The sequence below is a fragment of the Antennarius striatus genome, chromosome 12 (assembly GCF_040054535.1).
Source record: "Antennarius striatus isolate MH-2024 chromosome 12, ASM4005453v1, whole genome shotgun sequence".
In the NCBI taxonomy this organism is placed as follows: domain Eukaryota; kingdom Metazoa; phylum Chordata; class Actinopteri; order Lophiiformes; family Antennariidae; genus Antennarius; species Antennarius striatus.
The window spans coordinates 1146329-1173925 of record NC_090787.1 but is presented as its reverse complement, the minus strand read 5'-3'; the positions used below and the strand labels follow the sequence as shown (position 1 = coordinate 1173925).

Genomic DNA, 27597 nt, shown 5'->3' with positions numbered 1-27597 from the left:
CCCCTTCCTTAAAAATGGCAACCACCACCCAGTCTATAAATCTGAAGGAATTGTCCCCAAATCCTATTTAATGTGCAGTGGAATCAACTATGTTCTACAACTTTGGAGCATTAAGGTAATCAGGATAAACCTCCACACCAGGGAAACGGCCTAGCAGACATTTTTAACTACTTCAGTGACCACAGCTCCAGTGATGGAGGAGGAATTATTGCCAGACAGTGTGACATGGATCAGGACAAAGGCGAACTGATCCCCGACTATCAAAACTGGCTTTAGGATTCAATCAAAACAGCACAGCGAGGAACTGAACTACAGCCGTTTGATTTCTTGAATGAAAACGTGACGCATTATTCCTCATGTTCATTTATTGTGCACCTAATCCTTCACACAGGCTAAAGCAGCCTCACAGTGCCTGTATTATGAGCAAACTAAACATTTCCCCAGCTTAGGGTCTCTGGAGCATCTGCACCCAAACCCAATTAAGATAAGTAGCTCAATGAAGAAAAAGAAGACAAAAAAACAATGGAGGAACCTGATACTCAAAGACTTCAGAGGGAGAAATCCCATCACAATCACTTAAAAATCTTTTCAATGATGTGGTTGCCACCTCCACATAAGATAAAAGAAAGTAAATCAATATGAAGGTTTCATCAATGCATATGAAAACAATGGTACGGTCCTACTCTATTCGCTGAGTGTCTGAGAACAGAGTAGGAGAAATCACATTTGATTTGTCGTTTGATTAGTGTGAAGAGTTGATAGTCAACACAATAACTGACTTGGTTCAAAGCAAAAAAAAAAAGATGATAATCCAGAATTTTAAAGGGATTAAATCTGTTGAATTAACCTTTGAGAAAATCAAATTGGCCTGATTTCCTTGTTAGCAGGATTTCATCTTATTTCTAGACTTTACTCTATGCTAGGTTTTTCTAAATGGAGCTCTGATAAAGAAGTCCGGTTGTAGACTTCTTGAGGAGACACTACAGCTGACCAAGCAAAGCACAGCTGGAGAGTCATATGGCAGCCTCTCTAAAGTGTTTTCATAGGGATTGTAAAGATCTGACAGTCATCTTAAGAAAAGATGCTCATGCTGAATCTCAGGGACTAGCACTGTAAAAAGCAGCATTTCTAAAATCACATCTCAAGCCGTAAACAGTATCAAAACTGTGTAATGGGAGACGTGATAGCGGGCACACATTGCAATGGAAATTACCTCAAGAGAAAAGACATATTTCACGGGGAATGAAAACGCAGCCATAACGAGAGTGACACGCTCATAAATCTTAAAGAAAGATTCAAACATTCCATTCCTGGCTCAAATCTACCTCAATAATTTACTTCCAATCTGCAACGCCGTTTCTGCATGATAAGACAGCCCCTACCTTCACCATCAAGTCGAGGTCGAGTCGATTTTTTACTGTCAGCAAATGTTTTACATGTAATGTAGTGACCCGACTGGAAGGTCTGTTTTCACACATACAGAATGTAAAAAGAGATGTTTCAAGTCCGGTTGTGTGTTACTGACAGCCAATTATGTATGAGGAATGGACACTCAATAAAAGTAGAGGAGCTCAGATGGGACATGAATGTCAAAAGACCTCATGTAACCACATAAACCATCCACCTTCAAATAGTAAGCAAAGTGCTGCTACAGATGCACCACATTCAAACAGGCTATAGGTTGTACAACATCTTTGCTTTCCACTGTCTCTTTATCAATGCATGTTCCAATGCACCCCCTGAAATAAAGTGTCAAATCAAAAAGAACATATCGTGTCGGCAGGACTTTTCATCCTTGAACCAGGCCACAAATAGTAAGAGAGATTGGGCTGTGGGATGTGACGTCTCATTTAATAGTTTGAGAGCATCCCATTTATTATCCCTTCAGTTTTTTTATGCCATATGATAAAAGCTAGAACAGTGGTTCCCAAAGTCAACACACCAACACATTACGCTAATGGTGCCCAACAATTTAGCACTGGAAGAAAGAAAAAGAAATTATAGCATACTTACCACGGTTTCCCACAAATTAAAATTATTTTATTCTGATTACACTTACATTCCAACAGCTGCGTAATGTTTAAGATTCAATCAATCAATCAATCAATCCTTGATGAGATCATTTATCCTTACCCACTAGAATTTAATGGATTCTTCCCTATCAACAATTCTGACATTCTACATTTAGAATAAGCCTACATTAGTTCTCTTAATAAATTCAAACGCATATAATATAGTAATTATATCGTATGTGACGGGGGCCGTACACACAGCACGAACGCTTCCATTACAAGACAAATTACACTCTTACTTTATGCAGTGGTATTTACCACCCTGCTGCGAAATTCAGCAAAAATGTCATTGCTGAATATAAACACATGTTCTCCACAAACAAACTTAAAATGTCATCTCACTCCTGTCTGCGTTGTATCACAAAGCAAGGAGACCATTACAAGAACTTTTGCAGCTGAATCTGGTGTCAGAGCCAAACCGCCACTACTGTAAACACTGAACAATAGAATGCAGAGCGATGAGCAGCAGGAGGTTCTTCACTGAAGCACATTCTCTAACTATATGATGTATAGTAATAATTTCACGGGGTTCTGGAGTGTGTGAAATAGAAGATATGGAGGCCTACTGGACTGTTGATGTTCAGATTTCGCGGTTGTGCCTCACTCATCAGAAGGCTGCTGGGAGTTCATTAGAGCTGCTTCTTCTGCAGGCAGGAAGAGACAAGAAAAGACATTTAGGAATCAAACTGTTGGAGTGGCAGCAGTGCACACTTTAATACAATCTGCACAGCGTACACTGTACTCTACATCTGTCAAAAATGCTTTTTATTCATTGGGAGACAAATGGCTTGGATTTGATACGTCAGATCTGTGCGGCAGGGACAGAGTGATGCAAACAAAGTGTTTCTAAAAAAAAAAAATTGTTATTGCAGGGGCATGACGAAATGGTGATTTTTGCGTTTTTAGGTTTACACCATCAAAGTGACACAGACTTTTTGTTTAGCGAATGAAGAAGTTAAAAAAAAGTTCAAGGCTTTGCACATCCTCCATCAATCGTTGTAGAGTAGAAAAGTTTTTGAATCAAACAATGCTCACGAAAGAATGAACACCAGAGTGCCTTTATCAATGAACTTCATTCAAGACTAATATATCGGGGAAAACAATGCTTCCCAACAACCATGCAAAAGCACATGAATGAAAGGCTTCAATGGAGATCAAAAAGCTTTCAGTCACATTCAAAAGAACATTTTATATGTTCTTCATCAGACGTTCAGCATGTGTGACATGTCGATGCTTTGCTTTGATTTTTCCTCCTTTTAAAAAAACACAACTCTTTCTGGATTGAAGTGTTTTTGGTAGTTGATACATAAGGGTTGACATTTTTTGTCCCATGTTACTCTGTAAAATTGCATTTACAGATTAATGGAGTACGAATTCAAAGGTTTATCTAAATGACTATCTGTCATCATGTGCTCCGACACACAGAGGGAATCCCAAGTAAAGGTTATTCAGCTGCAGAACCGTTCTGAATCTTCATGAAAACAGCATTGTACTAAAGTACAGAAGACTGGGACTTGTGAGCGTATTTAATGAGACAATTTGAATTTCTAGGTCAAGAGTTCCTTTAACAAGGGCTGAGTGGAGAAGGTCTGTAGATATTTATTGGTATACAGTATATACTGCGGAATGTCTTGCAGATAACGCAGATGATATGCACCCAGAGGCGTCAGTGTATATAGAGTTTGATCTCATAAGAGCTGTTGCTTTTCCCTTCAGGTTTGGAGTGCAACCACTGCAATAATTGCACTAAAAAAAAGTACCTGCAGTTTTTCATTAACAAAAATCTGATGCTAACATTCACTGAAAATCTCTTCCAGCAGTGGGAAGTTGCCTTTGTCCTGCAGCTCATTGTAACAGAAGAAAGGATTCTGACTGAATAAAATTCAAAACCCTGATCCTACACCTTCATTTCTTGAAAATTAATTTCCATGAAATCCTCCCCATCCATCATATGAATCTCATATGATGGAATTCGTTCCATCTGAGGAATAACATCCAAAGGATTTTAAGATGCATCCAAGAAGGTGCTTCAGAATGTAAAAGTATACAGAATATTATGCTGAATAATGAAGAATGGATGAATGAGCATGTGTCATTTTATTCTCCCCTCAAGCAGTTAAGATTACATGAATAAGGTTTTACAAAATGTTAATCTGAATCTTGAGAGGAAAATTGATGTTTGGAATGCCAAGTACATTGCAAAATACATGCAGTTCTTACTTGATTAAGTTGTTACCAATTTCATTATGTAAATCAGTAGCGTTATAAATGCTATTGAAGTAAGTAATTTCAGTAGCATAGCTATTAGTAAGTAGCTTGTGGGTATGCAACCAACCACATTTAAAAGGCTTTACTTTATGCATAACTTGAAGTAGCCGTGATGTAGAAAACATGAGGCACTCAGTTGAAATAAATTTATCCTGTTCCTTTTCATTAGCTGAAACCAATCACACAAAAATCATACTCAAGGTGTAACGGCGGTGAGGAGCTTTTTGAGACCTGAGGACAAAAGTGAGTTGCTTGTTATCAAAGAGGAAGGAATTAATCTTCTGGGGCGAGTTCTGACGGCTCAGCACAAAGTCAACTCCAAAGGAAAATCAAAAACAAGTGGCCTTGATATTGTATTCTAAAATCAGGTCAGGCTTATTTGTAAGGTCCAACATGAAATATGAGTCAAACAGATTTACAGGACCAAACTGTGACCCAGCTCTAGATCACAAAGCTCTCAGAAACACCTGAAGAACTAAGTCCTGTAACAAAGAGAGAGGGATGTCTGCTCTAATTCTATGCAGACAAATGGTTGCTGCACAAAATCTAATCATTAAAAAGCTTCACATTCAATGTAAATACACAATAACTTGCAAAATGAGCACTTCCCCATCATATTAATATTAAAGCTTCCTAAAATCTTGAACCCACCCCCCATTCCTCCAAGCGTTAAAGCAGGAGTTTACTGATAACATCCCACCACTCCTCCCCAGCCCTTCTCATGTGGGCAGCTGCTTCGATCCAATGCGTAGAATGCTGTACGTGGTAGATAAGAGTCAGGGGATGCAAAGATAGCACCACGCTGGCTCCAGCACACCATCCCTCCTGAGGGGGGGGGGGTTGTGCTTGCATTGGGCAGATGTCAAGTTTAGCGTACAGAGGGTACAAACCAGCATCTTAAACGCTGCAGTGTCCTGACCTACACCGACAAACAACACGGTTAAAATGCAGCAGCTTTGTTGAGAGAACAGACTTTGTGACACCTTAGCTTTCTGAATCACGCATCCTTCAAGGCACATTAGTTCTCTAACTGCGTTAAGTGACAGTGGGAAAAGATTATGAGCGCTTCTAAATAGCACCTAGTTTTGTTTTGCAATCATTTGTGACAATCAGGAGAAACAACTGAATGAAATGACGATAATTGTTCACTGCAGTAGATGATTTGTGATAATTGGTCTGTCAGAAAGGGTTTGGTGTTTAGCATCATCAGGATCTTCCCTGTGCTGCAGTTAGATAAATCCCCATTTTTCTAAATGCAGGTGGTGGCTGCTGATGACTCTGTCTAGCAGCATGATTGAAGCACAAGTTCCAAGTTTATTATATTTTTATTAGACAGCAGCAAGATGATGAAAGTGAAGAAACATTGTGGGAGCAACCTACGAATTCTGCACAAGTTTTGGAAGCACCCCGCTTGAAGTCTCTTCAAGAATCATGAAACCAGCCTTTATTCTCTGAACAACAATTTCAACCAGTGAACAATCAGTTCACCACATTTGTAACTGCACCTGGTAAATAAATGTTTTCACCCAAATAGCTGCTGCTGTGTGGGTGTGATCGTTTTCTTCATAGCAGGGGAGTGAAGACTGCACAAACCCACTTCCACCAACAAGAAAAAGGTTTCTCTTCAAGATCAGCTGACTGAAGACTGAACTAGATCCTCACTATCTTAATCCTCAAGGAAATGAAGATAGAAGGTGAAGAAAACATAAGCACAGACATTCCCTTATTTACACTTTTTTCAAGGAAATGTTATCAATTATTGCAGACCTCGGGTTGTTTTACTGTTTACTATTTAACTGTGCTGTGTACCTTTTTGCAACGAGAAGAAAATTCTTTTCCCCATCACGTTGCCTCAGATTGCTTCATTTTCCACATAAAAGTTTAAAATGTCGTGCAACATCTCTCTCCACCTCAGCATCAAGTAAACAAAAAAATAAATAAATAACCACTGTATTTTTATGGTGCAAGTTTGGAGCCGAGAGGTCGACCTTCAGTGTCCATGCACAGAGAACAGAAATCTGAATTTGACATCTGACGAATACGTAAGGTTTGAATGAGTCCATTGAAAAGCTGAAAAAGATGTTTTTGCTCATCATAAAATGGAATCTCAAAAGACCAGATTTATTCAATGCAAACAATGTTGATCGAGTAAAAGCCTCCTGTATCTTCTTTGCTGTAGCTGATAATGGATCTTTAATCTACAACCTGATTTAACACCTCATATTTCAGGTAATCTTCAGTCACGCTATGTTGAACTATAAAACCAAGGAAACAAAGCAGAATTAATCAGGGTCTCTGTTATTGTGCAAACGCCAAGGCCATTACATGGCAAGCTAATGCAACAAGGGGCTTCTATTATTGATGAAATCACCAGCATACCGCCTTAATTCCTGAAATGAATTGTGAAACACTGCCCGTATGCTTCTGCTCAGCCAGACAATGAACAATAAGTACTTCAAATGTCTGGAGGTGATTTCTGTTGTTTTCTCAGGTATTTCAGGGCTTTTTCCAGACAACTTGGCTGAACATTATACCCAAAGCAGAGGGGAGCATTGTGCTGTAGTGTTGACAGGCATTTTAAACAATAGGTTAAGCATTTTTAAACAGGTTGTTCTGTACTTTGTACTTGGATAAAGAACAAAGACGATGTCAGACTTGATACTTGACCACAGACTTATAAGAATCTTGTTGAATCTCCCTCTGTTTTAAGAAAACATTCCCATTATGTTTAAAACATTTGATTTTCAGAGTTCATAAATATTTGAAATCAGATTAGATCACACTAAATACTAAATATTTTATTTGTTTTAATCTAAACGGAAGCGGCCCAACCCAGTGCCTCTATGGGGATGCGAAGCATTGCACTTTTGGGGAAGAAATAAATGTCACAGAATCATCCAAATCAATTCCTGAGTTTCCACACATAACATTGTATTGGAAAACTGACGACCTGGTGTTCGCAGTAAGAATATATAAATATTTAATCTGAAATAACAAAGTGAATTTGAAAGAGCTTTCTGCTACCTCTGCGTTTTGCCAGTGACAAATGGCACAACAGACTTCCAGACAATAGTCTTTAGTTGTACAGGGAGGGATAAACTTGAACTATTAAACACAATAACTTCCCACTCCACTCTTCAGTCTGAAATGCGCTCTGTCTCTTCATGAAGCAAATTCTCCTCAGGTTGGTGACAAAACCGGTTTGACACCATGACCAGACCAGACTACACTAACAAAAGATTGAAATCAGCATACGGAAGAATTTTAACACAAAATAAGGCTTTCAAACAAACGGAAGGACCAGACTAGGTGAAGGTCCATCTCTGACGGATTTGAATTTATGGGGTATCAAGGTAATTTTACAGCACAAACCAGTGCAAATCATCAGAATGGGCATAGACTACAGTTACTTTCAACTTTAGCACATCACAACTTAAGACCCTGAAGGGCACTGAACTAAAGAGCGGACCTAAGGCTCTTGCTAACTACCCAAGTGCTGCTAGGTCCATCTATTTAACCCCTGGGTTCAGTTTGTCAGAAAGCAGATTAGTAATACAGTATTCAGCATCAGCCTAAAGATCAATTGTATTATACAACTGTAAGACAGCCCCTGAATTTGCATAACGGCTTATATTGACAAAAGGTATATTGACAAGACAGATAGGCAAGTTGTTCCCAATTGGTTGTCCACCAAGATTACGATGTGGCCCAGTCGGTCCAACTGCTCGTAACGTACAGTCGAGGCTAACATGATCCGTTGAGGACCGGCATGGCATCGACTATCCAGTTGAAACATCTTTAAACATGGAAAATATTTTCATTTTAATTTCCCCGTTTCCTGCTCTGAGGGCTCGATGTCAGAATTTTATCACTTTTCATTGGTTGCACAGAGAAACATGAGTATGCATTAATTTCTAGTTAAACTAATTACTGTGACATCTTCATTATTCTCTCACAAATATCTGGGTGACAAGTTCAATATCATATCATGAGCTTTAACAAAAGGAAAACATCATTTGGAGACATCCAACCTGACCTCACCAGAATTGGGTGGTGGTAATTTTAGAGTTGGATTTATTGTCCAAAAAGCCCAGCATGGCTTTGCACCACAGCAACGGAGACAAGCCTCTCAGAAATGAGCAAGACCTCTTAGATCTTCTTTGAGGACTCTTTTATGTGTACTTTTATGTGTTTGGAGGATTTCATGAAAGGTCAGCCCTGCTGGTTTTAGATTTAACAATCCTTGTGCTTGTACCCTCTGCTAGATTAGACGTGCATTATGTTTGTTAAATGTATATTATACTACCTCTAATGCTAACATGACCTAAAAGCAAACCCTAACCTCAGACTCTTTTTGTCTCCCATACATTTTTATTGCACTTGGTTGTTTGAGTAGACACTGAAAGACAAAAAAAGAACCTATACTTTTCTATCCAATATTGTCCATGAAACAAAATGCACTACACACAAAAGTTCTGTGTTGTCTACTTGTGGTTACACTCACATGCAAACTGCTGTCTCTGAGTTAACACATAAATGTTTTCGACTGAACACAAAACTGACATGGGGAGCTCATACGTGTGTGCGGAGCGAGAGAGAGAGATAAAACCTTCACTAAAATTGAAGGTTTAGATTCATTTCGGTGCTATTGACTTGTCAAAAAGTGAGAAGTGCACTTCTGGATCATCATGGTGTCACAGACAGGCTAAGAAACATTTTAAACACCTCCACATTATTCACTCAGAGCACTTTCACTTTTATACATCCTGGTGCCCCTTGAGTTTTAACTTCCTTTTAGCCACAATGGTCTAAATCTATTCTGGGAAGAGTGACCTTTTCAGTCTATCGACCTTTGTAAGCGTGGCAGCAGCTGTGATGTGTTTACTGCTGACTTCAGATTTAAATTTGACAGGGAAATTTAAGACAATAAATCTAAGTGGCTGCGATTGTGACTCGTCTATTTGCCAGCGTGTCTGTCATTGGTGCGGTGCAAAAGAGAGCAGATATAGTATAGTGTGACAGATGACAATAGGAAATCAATGCGACAGAACGTCACTTTGACACTGTAAAATGGACTGAAAGGGACACCACATACAGCTAAAAACCTACAGTGACAAATAAAACAAGACCCATCAGGACATGGCGTTAAACCCCTTTTCTCCTTCCCACGCAAATCTGAACCAAGTCTATGTGCCTGAATATGAGCTATGTCAATGTAGCAGTCACAAATAAATACTGAATCGTAAAAAGATGAGCCATCATGGCAGCACCAGCATTCAGGCATGTTGCCATGGGAATACATAAGATAAATAAAAGAAAATTACAACTTTCCTATGGCTTGTCCTGTATAAAAAAAAGGTTGACGTAGAAAAATCACACAGTAACTGAATGAAATTCTGCATCTGGTGATTCAGTCTTCTTATTCAGTAAGATGATAAAAAGAATTGACAGATTTTTAAATGAAAAAAATATTGTACGTGAAATTGTACTGATTCAGTTTCATCTTCTAAACTATCAAACTATTGAAGGTTAAAATGTGACTCCAGATTTTAGGGACAGGATTCTTAGTGAAGGAGTCACATCACATCAGTCACATTCTGAAAGACAATTATGGGATGGATGCTTTTTGGTGTAGTGACATAATGGGATGCTGCCCTGCAGGAGCTGGGCACTCTGAATTCTGTCTGGTTTCTCTTATGAGACAGAAAACACAACAAATAACTCTTTTATCAATGCTGAAGGTGACGTCAGTGACTTTAAACCCTTTTGTGATTCTGCATTATTTACTCACAATACCACACATTTTACAGTACATTAGAAACCAGAGTACCTGTATGCAGCTGGCAGAGGCAGAGGAATTAAGCAACATCAGAAAACTTGCAGTATTCAAAGCAAATGAAAATCTTGATTTTATCAGTTAGGTCAGTGAGAATCATACTGTACGAGTCATATTTATCCAACAAAATTTTCCCCTTCAAGTCACATCCCCTGTAGTGTTCCTCACAGACTAGCCCCAGCCCCCCCTTTTATTTACTTCCAATTCAGTAAAGTCTCATTACAGACTTAAGTGACATAAATTCTGGTAAAGTTATAGCCCAGGAGCCACAGTCACAGCAGCAAACATTTGATGTTATTTTCTCTGTTCCTTTTGCACTGAGTCCTGATCACACTATGACTGGTAACGGTGTAAATCTACACTGATTTGATGCGACCAGCTGATGTGCATTCAGGTGCATAACACAGTTGAGCTAGTTAGTCTTGCATCATTTAAATTATGAGGTTCAGGTGTTCATTTTATTAATTTGTTAATATTTTTGCCCTACATGGACAGGTTTAACTTCAGTGAAGACAATTCCACTCACACACAAAGACAAACCTCGTGCCAACCTTAAAGTTCACTGCATTTACAGGCCAGTAGCCAAACCAATCTGCCAAGGGGCAATCCTTCTCTGTCAGTGTACAGAGTAGCTGTGACAGGAAATAGTCTTGAGGGTAACTAAGCAAGCGAAACACATCTTCAGACTTCATCCAGCTCATCTTGATTTAGCAGTTCGGCAAAGGTTAGGGCTCCTCTCTAACACGGAACTAGAACTCCCTGAGGGCCAAATAGGAGCAACCAAACCAGGAGGAAAGGTTTCATTTCATTTAGAATTAGACACCCACTCAATATATAATATATGCTGCAGCACATTCACAAGGTGGGAAATCACTGTACTTATAATACATCACATCTTGGGAAACCTGACCAGTCTGTAGCAATGACAATTAGACTATTAATTGATTAACTGTTCATTCAACCAACGGCACTTTTAAAACGTTTTTCTTTAGACTCCACGTTTCCTGATTTCACCTCATCATCTCATTAGTTCCTGATTTTATGAGTCCCCTGTAATTGTCAACCTGAAACTTTTTATGACTTGTCATGACTCATAATGTCAAGTCTGGAAATAATTATAATAACAATAATTATGATAATAATTGATCACTATATAAATCCTTTACCCTTTAAATAAATAATTTACGGCTGACCACTATTGTAAAGTGGCTCTTAAAAATAAATGTAAGATATGGAACGACTTTGTGCCCAGTCACTAAACAATCCCTTCCTGCTGGGTTCACACATGAGCAGCAAGTTAAATGTTATCCTTAATCTGTGTCCCACATTGGCTAAAATAGAGCTACCTCTGGTTTTCCACATTTCATGGATGAAAGAGGAAACAACTGAAATGTGTTGCCATAATAGTACAGTAATCCCTCGCTTGTTCGCGCTTCAAGATGCCCGGCTTCACTCCATCGCAGATTTTTAGTTGGTAGTCACGTGATACCGTACGCACATGCTATTGGCTGAGAGCATCCGGAAGTGCATTGTGTTCTGATGACTCACGCAACGCAGCGCGCTTCCATGTATTAAAGAAACACTTCTTTAATACCAAAGTTCTTTAAACAGTCTATCAGAGTGTGGGAAAAGTTAATACAGATATGGGTGGTTTAATATCGGTATGGGGAGGGATCATAAACGTTTAAATTACCGTAAATAATAACATTATTTGTTGCTATATTGCAGAATTTCATTTTCTGTGGGTGGTCCTCGAACGCATTAACCACGAGTAACGAGGGATTACTGCATTGTCATAATTCCATTTTATCAGTGAAACATTCAATGTTGATACACTTACTTTAATAATATTTAAAAGGTAAATTTTATACTTTGTCTATGATCATAAATACAGTAGGTGGTTAAAGGAGAATCAAGACTAAAATTATCGATGCAATTAATCTTATATAAATGCCGTATAATCCTGTGACCCAACTTTATAATGCTTGCTGTATGCAATGTACATAATGTCTGTATTTCTCCCTTGCTTGGGGAGTAAGAATGAACATAACCTCGTAGCTATATCTTCGTTTAATGCATTAGATTCACAAAGTCGACATTTATGTCTATTAGCTGTAAAGGATATAGAAGTCACTTTAAAGTTACGACTCATTACATGTTCTGGAGGAGTCTGTGTACAAATGAGCAAAGTCATACTCTCTGACAGCATCACACTCATCATTCCGAGGCTGAGATGAATCAGCGTTTGAAAGTAAGAGGTGACAAGTGGCAGTGGCACACTTCCACGAGGGTAGCCTACTGAATAAGTATAAAGCTCTAGCACAGAGGAAGATTCACATCAGCATGTTTCATTGTAAACCTGGCTACATTCACGTTCAATAGCTTCTAAAAAGTAACAAGCCAAATTTTGTAGACTGGATCCTCAACCCCAATACATTAAATACCTCACTGCTGACCACAAGAGAAAAAACTTAGCAGTCATTTGTCCCAGTGTGGAAAATAAGGTAAGGAAATGCCCCCCTAACATGCATCAATATCACATTATCTATTGTAGGCAGGTCAATCATTCAGAGGAAGTTCAGGAAACGCTCTCTTCAAAGATGGACCATTTTGAGACTACTGCACCTCCAATTTCATGAAACAGAGTTAGACAAGAAAAGACATGAAAAGAAAAACTATTCCTTAGCCCGCAAGGCAGCTTTGCTGGGAAACACTAGTTGTTGGACAGTCTGACATTGCTGTTTCCTGTTGTTCTGGCCACAATAGGCTTTATTCTTGCTTCTACGGTTCCTATAAGCCACATTCATGTGACCGGTAGGAACCATAGAGGTAGGCAAAAGCTTCTTTCCAGTGAGTGGTTTGCCAATTTAGACAACGATGGTAGGATGGCATTTAGACCCTTTTCAGGGTTTCATAAACGCCACCGTGCTTTTACAGTCCCCGCATGCATAAAAGAATGGCCAAACTGCAACAAAGGTGAAACAGTTGTCAGGTAAATGAACCCAAAATCCCTGATACCCTAAACGGTATTTGTTATAATAGCCATATTACCTTGATCATGTCATGTCCACTGTGGGCTTATCTCATTACAGCCATTTACCCTTTTGATTGTGAACACCAAAGGAGTGAATATGTATGTTATGAGAGAGAGAGAGAGAGAGAGAGAGAGAGAGAGAGAGAGAGAGAGAGAGAGAGAGAGAGAGAGAGAGAGAGAGAGACATTTATTTCGCTGATCATTGCATTCCCACGGCATGATTAGTGAGTTTACCATCATCTTGATTGGATTGCACCATTAGCATACACTGCATGCAGACTCAATGCATGGAATCATGATGAAATCAGATTAGTATTTGCAATATGAATGACACAATTAAGACTACTGAAGATAGCGCACAGCCCTGGGGTATAAAGGATCCAATTTGAAAAGCTTGTCTGACATGAATTAAATAATTCAATTAGCAGCAATAACGACACAACAGTGTCATCTGTTTACACAAACAAAGTGGTTATTTTAGAATTTAAACATATTTTCGAGAAATCTTTCTGACAATTTGGAGTTTAGACCCAAGTGAAATATATTTAATTTCAAGTTCAGCCTTTCTCAATTTTATGTCAGTTTAAAAAATGCACAAAATATTCAAGTTTACATTTTACTCAACTTACATCTGTCACCCACAAACAGTGGACTCTTAAAATCACCAGAAAACATTTAATCCTAACTTGTCTTTTCTTTGAATTCAGATTACTTCATGCAGGGTAAACTTTTTGCTCCTCATAATTTAATTTCTGAGGAGGAGAAGAAGAAAACATCTTAAGGAACACTCAACCAGTTTTTCAAGATCATCCAACAACAGCCAAAGTCTGCTATTGATGTTGATGGTGTACTATATAGTACTGCAACATTTGGCATGTAGCTTAACTTAGAATGAAAGTACAGCAGGAGCAGGGGGGAATTATTGTATGTCAGAGGCAGAGTTGTCATCAGAGAGATGGTCACCACTACCACTGTCATCACCAGTCTTTGCTTTATCATCCATGATAAGGACTAAATATCCAAGGTACGGAGTCTGACGCCTGGCGCTCCGAAACGCTCAGAGACACAACAAACCAGAACGAGAGGGGGAGACGAGTGTTGGAGCTGTGTGAACATCGCGGTGCTGCTCCAGCAGGAGTTATGGCAGAAAGCGTAACTGCAGGTCAATAATCTGATATGGCTGCACACATTTGTTTCGTATATCCAAATGTTCTTAAGTTGAATGTTCGTAAGTTGAATGTTCGTAAGTTGAGGACTACCAGAGTTTTTGTTAGTTTTACATGTTAACCTGTATGCCATCAGGAATGAGCGCTGTATCTGTCTGAGCTCAAGAAAATTCACAAGGTTGAGGTATTGACAGCAGAGTTAGAAAAAAAGAGGGCAGCTCATGTTTTCATAGACTAGAAGGAGGAAGGCCTGGGCTGGTGGACGGGCACAAAGGAAAGTGATTAGCATCCATCACTGTCGGATTCTCTCAGACAGAGAGAGGGTCGTGACAGATGAAGGAGACAATAAGTGTTGAAACAGCAGAGCATGGCAGAAAAAAAGAAGCCGGAGAGAAAATGATATCAGCCGACTCCGCTGAAAAGAATGACAAAGTTGGGACATCAGCTTTTAAAGGTCAAGATGGCGATGGAAAATCATGTCCTTTGTGTGGATGACACAAGTCTGAATCACCACTGTTCATCGAAGGGCAAGATAAATAAGGTGCATTAGTAGAACCCGTTAGTTCCATGCTACAGATAGAATTTTAATAAATACCAATTAGCACACACTGTCAATGAAGACAAACAGCAGTCTAACACAGAGGACAAAGCATCTCAATGTGACAGAGGAACACAGCAGCAAAGCTTAAAAGCTAGGCTTCTGTTCACTCCTGAGAGTCATCGGAGGACGACGTATTCAATAACAGATGTGTCATCATATATATATATATCCTCTATTTCTTTGGTGAACCCAAGGAATGTTGTTATGGACATCGTTATGACCTTCACAGCCACCTTAGAATTATCTTTCTCTGGAAAATGTTCCATGGAAACCACATACAAGTCTTTACAAAAGTAAGTATCAAAAACCTCAACTACATAAAATGATAGGTGAATGAATTTTTTATAGAGCTCTGTCTTAAATATTCTTGATGTCATGATGTTAAATCTGCTGATTTACTGACTGTCAGATTAAAAGGATCATGAGAGGTGGACAGAGCGAAAAATCATCCGTTGCATTAACTATTTTAGAGTTATAAGGAGATGCAAGCCTACCAATTATAATATTGGGGAGGTGAGTGGCAGAGGAGGGAGCTTTGTCCGCCCAGTCTGGACATATCCTGGTTAATGTTTGGTCATGGGAAAATGGCGGGGTTTTTGCTAGACAAGTACTAAAAACCAGAGTCTATACGGAGACCTGCCTGTCACAAGACCCTTCATCAAGCTGATAGACTTGGTGATGGTCATCCTACTCTGAGCCACAGAACTGTCTGCTCAAAAGTTTCCCTTGAACATTCAAGGTTTTTAGAGGCAGATGAGAAGTATTAACAGTCATCCAAACATTAAAATCAAAGCCGAATGATCGATAAATCTTTCGGTAAAAAAATGGTCGCTTTTAATTTGAAAGAAGTAAATGTAGATCAATATTTGAAACACACATTACTTCCAGTGTACCTCACTGGAGTCAGTTCAGTTTAATCTGACTTGGTCCAATGGAAGAGATAGTTATGGTCGAAGAACGGTTCGCGACACAATTGCATCCGAAATAGAGAAAAAAAATTGAGGAACTGGAATTTGGCGAGTACGGTCTGAGATGGAGGCGAAGCTGACTCAATTACAGGACAAGTAATTATAACTTGAGTCAGGAGTTTCAGCAAGGAGACAGCACATAATTCAACCTCAAATTTCACTTTATAATTTTGTGGAGACCGGTCTCGGCTGCTGCGGCGTCAGGCAACACAGTTTCTATCTAGCCAAGCTTGCATCAACAGTCTCTGAGGAGTCACCCTCCAGGTCTGTATCTCAGCTCCTGCACAAAGAGCCTAGCCGGTCTGCTGTTAGTGCAGCAATTACACACTGGATTTCCTCACCGCCTCCACTTCTTGCCATACTGCCAGAAAAAGCTTTCCAAGCCACCCCCAACGCAGTGAGTGAGCTGAATACAGAGAGAAGAGATGAAGACTCTTCTCAAATCATGATGTGTTGATTCCAACATAAGTGTACAGAGGATTAAACCGAGCTGAGTGATGAGTTGCATTGTCCATCGTTGGGAATGCTTTGTCAAAATTGTGTTACTCTGAATCCCAAACATGTGCTCTGAGCTTCATGCTGTACTTGGTGACAGTTTTTGCAATGAGACATTTTAAGATTAAAATAGTGCTTTTATTTTTGTTTGTGACTAAACTGAGATTTGTGAGATCAAGAGAAGTTTACATTGCCAAACTGCTTATGAGTTGCATTAAAGCAGCATATTGTTAAACGTCTATCAAACAAAAGACTTCAAAAAGATGTCAAGAGCGGTACTTATTATAATGTCTGATATCATGGTGATGAAATCATTCGGCTCAACAAAATTTTCAAACTTGCTCATTCTTTCTGTTTAATGGACCAACAACTTTACGATTATGGTTACAGCATCACTGTATTATGCTCAATGCTTTCATCACAGCACGGCACCAAAAAGCAGGCAGACAGATTAGACAAAAGATTTATCTAATGTCATAATGGCCTTTTTCTTTTGATTGACTAATTGTTGCAAAGGCTGGAGCTCAGGTTAGTCATCCACTTATTGTTCATCATTCCCTGCAGTCTACATATCAAAGTATCTTTGAGGATGATACCAAATATCCTGGAAGGGATGCCCGATGCACCCTCAGGGTGGGTGGAATCCAAAGAAAGACTTTCATTGCACACAAAATAAACTAAGGCTCATCTTATCTTAAATTTCCCAGGCCAAAGGACGATTAATGGTTATCAGACAAAAATAAAATCCATTTGTTTCCATACCAGGGAAAACGAAACACTAACACTATAAAATAATTCTTCACATTGTTGTTTTCTTTTAACGTGTCCCGGTAATGTTGAGAAGCTGCTAAACTGAGACAACTAAGTTTACGTCAAAGTGATTAAAAAAACAGTTTATGGGCATACGGCTAAGAACACAAACAAAGAGCAAGAGAACAACACTGAAATCACTGAGTGTTTACACGAGCAGGCGGCATTGCAAAGACACCAAATAAATCTAATTAGTTTTAATGTGAATGATCTTTATGGAGGAAGCTTCAAGCCTGATAGTGTAGAAGAAAATAAATGATGTGCGCGGGAAGGATAAGTGTTTACTTCAGACTGCAGCCTTGGCAAAACATCTAGTGCACATAAATAGCCATTCAGGCCTGCAAGAATGAGATATGCAGTAAACTCCAAATGAGCAGCAAAACCAGGCCCACATTTAAAGTGCTAGACAATACCAATAAAACACACAGGACTACTGCCAATTCATTAGCAGGATAATGAAGACATGTCATCTTATGCACACATCCACATTTACAAAAAAGAGATGCAAGAAGCAGCTTGACCATCATTTCTGTGGAGGTGGGGGATCTACCTACACCCCAAATCCAAAACCCACAGCAACAACATTCAGTTGTTTGCTGTTGTTAGCTCAGTTCATGCCGAACCGAATCAGTCAGAGCTTTTCAGCACAATGAAGGACAACATGTCTAAATGATCAGGATGTTCCTTAATAGAAAGGAAATGTCCCAGTTTGAATGAAATGCATTATGTATCTGTCACCTGCATCATCTCCATTTGCATGTCATTCGTATAATATTGCGACTGGGAGACTGAAATACAAAGCAGGGCATATTTACTACCATATAACCACATTTCCCATAATAACAACCACTGGTGTTGACAGAGAATGTGAACATCCATGCATGTCTCAGAGGAAGCTCACGGCTTTCTGGATACGGCTGCATGAGAAATAATAAGGTGGGTATGTGGCTCCACACCCCAGCTCTGAAGCACTGCTCATGCCATTGTGATAAGAGGCACATTTATACATTTGGCAATTTATACTGGAAGTTTTATAATTTGTTTTCCTCAATGATCTTCAGATCATCCTTGTGAAGTCTGATTTAATAAAGGCTCCATATATTAATCACTGAGCAGCATCCACATCGATGGTTTGAGATGAATTAGAACTAATAAAGTTTATTATGTGATGAGTGGAGTCCTCGGTTTTGTGTAATGTAAGCTGACAGCAGCATCTGTTCTGGTGCCGTAGGAGAACCCCATTAATATGTTGGGGAAACTTTGCCTCTCTATCTTAGTGGTTCTCTGACTGGTCTCATGAGAGGTGAGGCAGGGGCAGGTATCAAAGGTGTATTTGTGTTTACTACTCAGCAAACACAAACGTATATACAGTAAGGTAAAACGGGCTCTCAGTACTGCTGTGCTTGTATTTTTGTTACACTTTTCCCGTGATAAGCAGCGGAAATAGAAACTATCTGCATCATATCACAGCTAAAACACAACAAGAGCCTCTGATACTGTTGAAAACAACACAGCAAAGGAAAACACACAACCGCAAAGGTGAAGTTAGATGTCGACAGCAGGGAGACCCAACTTTAAAAGGCTCAGAAAGATCTTGTTAAATGTGTGAAAGTGAAACATAGCGGGCAGTCCTGTGCTTTTCACTCCAGTTTCCTGATTATCACACGCCGAGTCAATCACAGTGAAGACACAACTGGGTTATGAGCAAACGCTGCAGCGCAGCTGCTACATAAGATGACAGCTCTGGTAATGAGCAATCGCCCTTATTTTATCACTGTGATGGCATAAAACACTTCTTAAAACATTATGTACAATACTTGTACCCGCCTATCTCCAGGATACCTCAAAAATGACTTCTTGAAGAGTCTGTAAGTACAAATAACCACACAGCCAGCTTTATTATTTATGATATTTGCATGAAAACGATCTAAAAGGAGGCAGCGCTGCAATTCACATGCCTTTTAAGTCAAGTACAGCGACTTAACTGGGATAAAACCCGGCAGACAGTTAGCAGCTGGTAGGTATTTATTCGTGTGGAAGTGTAGACTTTATTTTAAATATGGAGATTTAGTCAGTTCAGAAATTGTCTTCAAGTGGCCACTTCAGGAACTGCTGTTTTTAGCTTTATTTTTGCGTTATTTCATTTAAGTCTCTACATTTTTTGATGAAACCTTAATTTTATTATATTTATGATTTAGCCTGATTAAATATTTAATATAATATTTATGTAAAGTAACAATTCTATTAAAAGGTCTTCTCCTGGTGTCCTCACTGATGGTGGAGTCTTGAAAGTGAAGTCAATGGGAGACTTACTACTGCTGTAATGCCCTGATGGAGTAGGCTGTCCTGTGTGTTCGGGGATTCAAGACAATAATGTATCTTTACCTTTCACTGGCTGTCTGCTATTGTCCCTCAAACGACCTGTGAAGCCCTCTCACTTTAATTGGTTTCACTATAATGAATTTATTTTAGACAGTGATTGTTTCCATTTAAGAGTGGCGTTGGGCGTTCTTGTCTACACAACAGAACTGTTATGTCATGAGTCAAATAAGCTGCAACAGGTTCTGGATCACAAACAAGACAGCTACAGGAATACAAATGTCGTCCTGGTTTGAGTTTAACAACTTGGATTTCCTTGACAAATTGTGGTTGATGTTCGGTGAGCATGCATGGGAGCGGCCTGTCAAGATAGGGACAAAGGTGTGAGGGCGATGAAGACCTATTTGGCATTCAGTTCACACGCCTGCTGTGTCTAAGCCACTATTGCCTCCACTATTAAACTTCAAAAGCTGTGACCTCAACCCTGAGAAGCCGTGTTCCTTATCACATTAGCCCGAAGACATAAGCACTTTAATGAGGAAACTATATTTCATTAATTCATCAAAATACGACAAGCAATCCTCACTGACATTCAGCTGAACCACCCTTCAATGACACAAAAACTTCACGGGTTCGACAGTGAAACCCACCAAGACTGAAGCAAATAAATAAAGTACTGTGAGGAAAAACACATTTTTTAGGTTTATAGGACATTTAAATTAAGTGTAAAACAGAAAAACAAAGCATTTAAATTAAGTGTAAAACAGAAAAACAAAGCATGCAACACTTAGCATTACACACAGACTTTAGGATGAAGACCACATTAAATCAAACAAGCTGCTGTTATCTGCCTCGAATCAGAGGACGAATGAAGTCACAGTGTGAAAGCAATAATATAATGAGGCTGCTGGGAGCGATCTTCATCAGCTCGTCTGCTTGTTTCCCTCCGTCATTGGCTTCTCTTTTCTCAGCTGTGATTTAGTTACTGACCTATCCCAAAGACATTTCCTGCAAATGTCAGTGGACAACAGATGGTGGTGAATACCAAAACTCCTCTGTGTATTCATTTACCTTTTCTTGTCCACGTTAACAAGCGAGGCTTAAAGGGGGATGCTGAGATTAGACAGTGTGTGCTGACACATCCTGTACAGCAGAGCCGATCAAACATTACTGCAGCTAAACGAATCAGAATGCTTTATGATCAGAAAGACTCTGTGCCACAGTGATTCAATAATCCACTGAGTCATTTGATTATACAGATTTCTCTGCCCATGATATTCACTGATAACTGGTAAACTATTTACATTCTAAAAATGTCAAAATCAATACTGCCCATTCAACTTTCTCAAAGTGACGTCTTCAACTTCTGTTCAACAAATAGTACAAAAAAAGAAAAAGATTATTGCCATGATTAAAAAGAAAAGTTTTTAAGAAGTTGAAACAAGAACATGCTTAATGGTTTTTTATGGGGAAAAGAATCACAAAAACCTGAAGGGATTCTTACAAACGCTGATGGCAGTCAGTGTTCTTTTGATTGACTAATGGCTTGGTTGACTCATAATAGCAGCCTGAATATCAGTCTGTCTTCACTCTCAAGCTGTTTTAACAATACAACATACGGCACAATGAAACTAGCACTATGCTGGAGTGCTACACAAATCTGCGATGAACACAGCAGGTACAATAAAACTGGCGTGAATTGAAGGTTGGTTTTTATTAAGCTGATATATTAATGAAAGTTTGAAGAAAGATAAAGCTGAAGCCTGAATAAACAACTTATTAATAAATTCATTAAGATGTAGACAATCAAAACTATTGATTGGTTTTCTAAAGAACAACAAAATGTATGAGGAAATAGAAAAATTAAATGTCACGGAGAGTTAAAAATATGATCATAATAAAAAGACATGGAAATGAAGGTGCTGCTCAAACACACGGAAACCTGTTTTTGTTAACCAGTCAGTAATGGGTTACTTTTCAAAGACTAATCTCCCTGTCCAAGTCTACAGTACTAAGAGAACACATTCTGACAACCATAACACAAAACTGGCTTTGTTAGAGCTTCTGAAAGAAATCACCCTCACACATCACTCGAAAAATGGTCTTTAATGAGTACATGTGCAGGTTTGGACATCTGATCGATGCCCAAAAAGATCTGAGTTGACACACCTTCTGATTTCCCATAATGCACTTCTGCTACCTTGCCTAGGGTCAGCACAACCCTTTACAATTCAGTTTGCCAACCAGCATAATCCACCTTTGACCATATTTGCAGATGACCTTTAAAAAAAAAAAAAAAGCCAGAGGAAACACATTCAGTCACAAATGCATTCAAAACAACCATCAAACAGCAGGAGTGACACCAAGGCTGGAGAATGTAATGGATTTAGTGATTTTGAGATTGAGACTTTGGTAAACGTATGTTCTGTTTTTATGCTATAGTTATCTGAACTATTGTTCATATCACTGACAGTCTGGCTGACAAGTGAATGCTGGTGCAACTTGCTGCCGCTGCTCGCCAGTCAGCTTTTTAACCTCCTAAACTATTTTATAGTTTTATGACCTAATCAGGATTTTATTGGCTGGAAGACTTCATTTTGTCCCACTGTTAGTGATCTATGGGTCAAGAGAAACTGAGGTCGATATCCAGGTGTGTTTGAATTCATCGACTCACTACAGCGGCACGTTGTGCTGGAATAGAGCCGCTATACATCTCTGGGTTTGCTGTGTGAGTTTATTAAGCGATTTACTGCTGCAGAAAGCGTCTCTGAAGTGACATTTTCAGCTCACACTTCAAAGCACTGAATGCAGGATGTATATTCTTAAGTGCCTGGGACTATAGCTATGCTCATTCATTATTTCTCTGCACATCTGAATATACTTCACAAATGACAAATCATGTGAGTAACAAAGACAAGCCATTAGATCCAGATACGAGCTTCAGTTTAATGAAACCATCTTGGTCTCCTTGGAGGATAAGCAAGACAAAAAAAAAAAAAAAAGCACGGGTCTGAAGGCGTCCTTTGGCTCCAGGCCCCCTCAGCCAACTAATTTGCAAAAGCCTGTGATTGATTGAGATGTTTAATAAATGCTGAGAGGATTAATTCAATCCCGAAGATGGTGAGACGGGAGGCTCCGGCATTTGTACGAGTCAACACCTTAGAGACCGGAGAGACAAAAATATCAATTATCTTGACTTACTTGAGTCACTGGTGGGGTATTAGCCTCAAATGGTTGAAGGAGTTCACCCAAACACGACGGTGATAGGGAAACTGAGCCGGCAATTATAGGGGTGTAATCTTCCTGCTTAATTTTGATTCCAGGGGTAACAGTTGCAATAGTCAGAGTGGATGAAAAAGGCGTTTGATGTTTCCAACTGACTTGGAGGCTGAAGTCCCTTCAGCTTTTTTTTTCTTTTCTTTTTGCAACCTGACAACAAACAGCTCTGGGTGGAGAGATGGAGTCGTTGTAAGAGCTGATCGTGACAGCGGGAGCGCGTAGACTGATGGTAATGATCTTATCAGTCACCGTGTGATCTCACACTGATAGACGAAGTGTCTGTCCAACCTTCTGGAGGCACGCCGTCAGAGAGAAGCACGAGGGCTGTGGACCCTACAGCAGCCAATCGCTGGATTTCTTAAGGAAGAGGAGGAAGTGCAGTAGTCTCTCAGATGTTGTGGACTTATGAGTGAGTCATACATCTGTTATGTTCTTCAAGATCAGGACTAGTTTACAGATGGAAGGCAGGGATTAGTTAAGTAAAACACCAAGTAGGCTTCACCAACAAGTCAGCACATATGAGCGTCAGCTCCGTCAGTGAAATACTTCATCTGTAAAGATAAATTATTAACTGGACAAACTGGAATGGCACTCAGTGGAGTGTGTGTGCATCCACTGAGAATGAACGCTATCACGTATGTCTGTTCAGAACGTCCCACCCCTTCCAATTTCCTGCCGATCAAGAGTTCTTTCCTGCACCGTGACCTACATCATCCACATTCTTCTACTTTCCTGAAATGTATTCTGCCATATTTGCATAATCCCAGGAGCAAACAAACCAACAGTCCATGGAAATAGGTGGAAATGTGACGTCTGTGGCAGAGGTGATCAACCAAATAATGTAGTATGACTAAAAGGTCCAAAATAGTGAGACTGTTAGACTGCCTTGTTTTGAAACTATCCAGGTAAAAATGACAAATGACTTTATGAGAAATAATTGAGACAGGAACCAGAAAATGTTTGACTTCTTTCACTATTTGGGAAAAACGACAGAAACAATTGCCTTGAGATTCCAAGATCAGCTACTGGTGAGAGAACAGGACTCAGTGAAGACAGAAGGACTGAAGCGTCTTGTGTCTGCCATAGTAACGGTCTGGCTCTATTACTGAGCTCATTCCTACACTGCTTAAATCTGTTTTGTTTGTGTTAATTATGTTCTCAGACAACCATTAATAAAAAAAAATATTTTGCTGTTAGCACTTTGCTATTGTAGGATTTCTATTCAGCTCTGAAATAATCAAGCAGTGCTTTGGACTCCAACAGGAATGTTTATTCACTCCTCATACTGTACATATAACCCACATTCTGCTTATTGGCTACAAGAGAGCTCCGTAAACAGACAGTGGCATTCAGCAGCTCTTTAGTTTATTGCATTTGACTCTTATTGAATTCACCTTGTTACCGCTCTGGCAGGAGAAAAGGAATATGAAAAACTGCATTGTCGAGTTGTAATTTGTTGAGGCCTCGGGGCTAATTCATGCTGATTTTCATAGTGTTTATGAGACACTTGGAGAACGTCGATTCAATTACTGCAAGCAGTGGCGGAGAAACATGCAGAGCTAGATACTGAACATTTGTGAAACGACTGATTTCAACAAGTCTGCAAGACCTGTTTCACAACCAAAGGAAAAAAAAAACGGTGACTCCTCAGACTTGAAATGAGAAGTGGTATAGACAGAAAAAGTACAACATAAGCAGACATTTTCCCTTCTTAAAAAGCAATAGTGTGTTCATGACAGGTTGGAAAATTGAAAATAAACAAGATCAGACTCAAACAAAATGATATGAACATGTGGTTGGACTGGATGTTATGCCTTTAAGCCTGGGGCATTCGTGCTGCCTTCCAGAGGAGTCACTGCAAAAACAATCAACCACTAAAACCCATGTGGAAGCTCACATCAGACATCACATCTGAGTCCGTTAAAATCAGCTCACCAGAGTTATTAATATTGCTGTCAGCCGTCACCCTGATTATGACGTAAAAAAACCCCACAAAAAACAAATAAACGTGTTCAAATCACTAAGTCCAAATCGTTCAGTTGATAGGAACATAAGACGGGATACTGATCTGGCCAGTCATCAGTACGTTCATATTATTTTCCTAATCGATCACGTGATTCCAGTTTTGCGGAGGTCTTAAATTCTCTTATTGGGATCACCGAGGTTTTACCGCTGCCCTGAACGCACCACCATGTGTCACAACGGTGAGCGTGGAGCGTCCAACAGCCCAGCACGTGAAGGTACATGTCGCTTCAAGGCACCTCCGTCGGTCGGAATCCTGCGTGTCGTTCGTCTCCTCTCATATTTGCACGAATAATTAAAACACATACATATTAATAACCGCACCACTAAAGATTCAGTCTGAAAGGACGCCTTTCCTCACGTTTACACACAATCTTTAGCTGAATAAGAAGTTGTCAGTACAAACAACGACGAGAACGTCAAAGCAAATGGTAAAGACAGCCTCATCTTTGATTAGTTTCCCATCTTTCTTTCTTTCCCCCCCCCAAACTAAAAAGTGGGATGTCACTAACAAAACATGAGACAACGATTCAGATATTCACCTTGTTTGTGTCTGAAAAGTAAAGATGAGGATTTCCGACCCAGGAAGAGACTGGGCGGCTCGGAGTCCACCTTACGCGGACTTGCGCAACAAAGTTTCCCGTTATGTTGGAGCGCGTTCGCTGCGGGTGTAGCGGGAGTCGTGCGTCAGGGAGGCGCGGAAACATCCGCATGTACAACTACACAACCCCAATGACAACTTCGGTCGTGTCGCTGGAGCGGATCGGGGGTGTGGAAGAGGTGGCCCCCCGATGCGTTTGAGGGCTGCGATCGCCAGGAAACAAAGTCAAACCAACTCCCGAGGAGCAGAGAAGAGAAATCCTCCAGGACACCGAGGGACGCGCACTTACTCTGGGATCAAGAGGAAGAACAAGTCCGAGCGGTCCCGCACCAGCGAAACACGGTCCTCACCGCTGCTGCTCCACATCCAGCGCTCCTCATTCTCTCTCCTCCTCCTCCTCCTCCTCCTCTTCCTCCTCCTCCTCCTCTATAGCTGCCGGATAAGTGTGCTGACGTCATCAGGCGCTCAGAGCCCTGTGGGTGAATAATACATGGAAAAGGAGGAGAGAGACGCACTGGAGAGAATCGGGGGAAGCAGGCGGAAACCCCCCCCCCCTTTTCATGACAATGTTTATGTTCATCAGAAAAAGTTAGGAGGATCTGTGCCTCCTGAGGTGTGGGGGGGGGGTGTTTATGTTTATGGTTTCTGCATCTGCAGGGACACCATGATCCCCAGAGGGAACGAAGTTACTCTGGGGATCTGAAGCCATTATAAGCGGGGGCGGACATGACCTGGTTGAGGGTCAACATAACCCCCCACCCCCCATCCCCAAGAAAAAAAAATCCGTGCTTCCACGCATTCCAAAAGACAGATGTTTTAACATACAGTGCCTTTCGAAAGTATTGCCCCCCCCCCCCCCAGAACTTTTTGACATTTTGCCACATTTCAGGCTTCAAACTAATAGATAACAAACTGAAAATATTTTTTTAAGAATGAACAACATGTGGGACACAATCATGAAGTGGAACCAGATTTATTCAACATTTCATATTGTGTTTAGAAATTAAAAACTGAAAAGTAGGACGTGTAAAAGTATTGGCCCCCCAAGTTCTCGGGGGGCCAGTACTTTCACAAGGTACTGTATCCACACAATACCACACAAATTCTGCACTTTCTTAAACATTGTAAGTCACATGATCATGACCGGCCTTATTAATTACACAACTGTGAAGACACACGTAATTAAACAGCGTTAGTCACGTTACTGTCACCAGTCTCAATGAAGTTTTAAATGTTAACATGCATAAAAACAATTTTAAACAGTGATCACGCCATATTTGTTAGAGCTACATATTCTTAGCGACTTAACAGAGTCATTCCACTCTTTTCTATGTGTGTAATTTACAGGAGATCTAAATAGTTAGAACTAAAATCATTGGCTGGGATGTAGGCATACACACACACACACACACACACACACACACACACACACACACACACACACACACACACACACACACACACACACACACACACACACACATAGTTAAGATGCAGGGCTTGCACATTAACAGATCAATCAACTTATAATGACTACACAATGACAGCTTAGCAATGGCCGCCGTTTAGAGTAGAAATTAATTTATTCTCACTGTATTTCCTCACCTCTGGGAGCTTTTAGCATCACAGATTGTCACATTCGTTTAACAAAACACTGAATCTAGTTAACCGAAAAAAAAACAACTGTATTTTTGCTGCTTGATGATGATGATCAGGATGAAGATATGAATACAATTATACATTTTTTAAAAATTGCTTTTCAAAGGATCAAACGTTTCCTACTGACATGCAGCCACAGCCCAACAGATACTGTGAAGAAATGACAATGGCAGAGGGCTCAGCCTCACATCTTCTCTACAAGGACACCCTGGAGATCTCCATGTTTTATCTAAGAGGATGAAATATCCAAGGAAGCATTGGCAAACTTTTGAGGAACATGGATTTTAGGAAAGATTCTTTTTGTGACAGTCTCTGCGTGTTACTTTGCAAAATTAATTAACATCGTTCAATAATTACAATCTATTCATGGTCCAATAGTCAAAGAATTGAAGTTCTGTGACAACCTTAATGATTATTTGGTATTGTTGTTCCCTTTTTGGTATTGCTGTAATACAGTTTAAATTAAA

The 27597-nt window shown here is 39.8% G+C and overlaps 1 protein-coding gene across 2 annotated transcripts in view; it reads right to left on the bottom strand.

Moving 5' to 3' along the window:
• Positions 1–25898, bottom strand: part of gulp1a (GULP PTB domain containing engulfment adaptor 1a) — a 61589-nt gene extending 35691 nt beyond the window's left edge. The window contains exons 1-2 of one of the 2 annotated variants that reach the window (XM_068328901.1): positions 25761–25898; positions 2639–2716 (exon numbers count right to left, since the gene is read on the bottom strand). The gene's annotated coding sequence lies outside the window, so the exon portion shown is untranslated. Of the gene's footprint in view, positions 1–2638; positions 2717–25412; positions 25697–25760 lie in introns of those variants that run through there. The other variant, XM_068328902.1, reaches the window with a different exon arrangement.
• Between the last annotated feature and the right edge of the window lie 1699 nt (positions 25899–27597).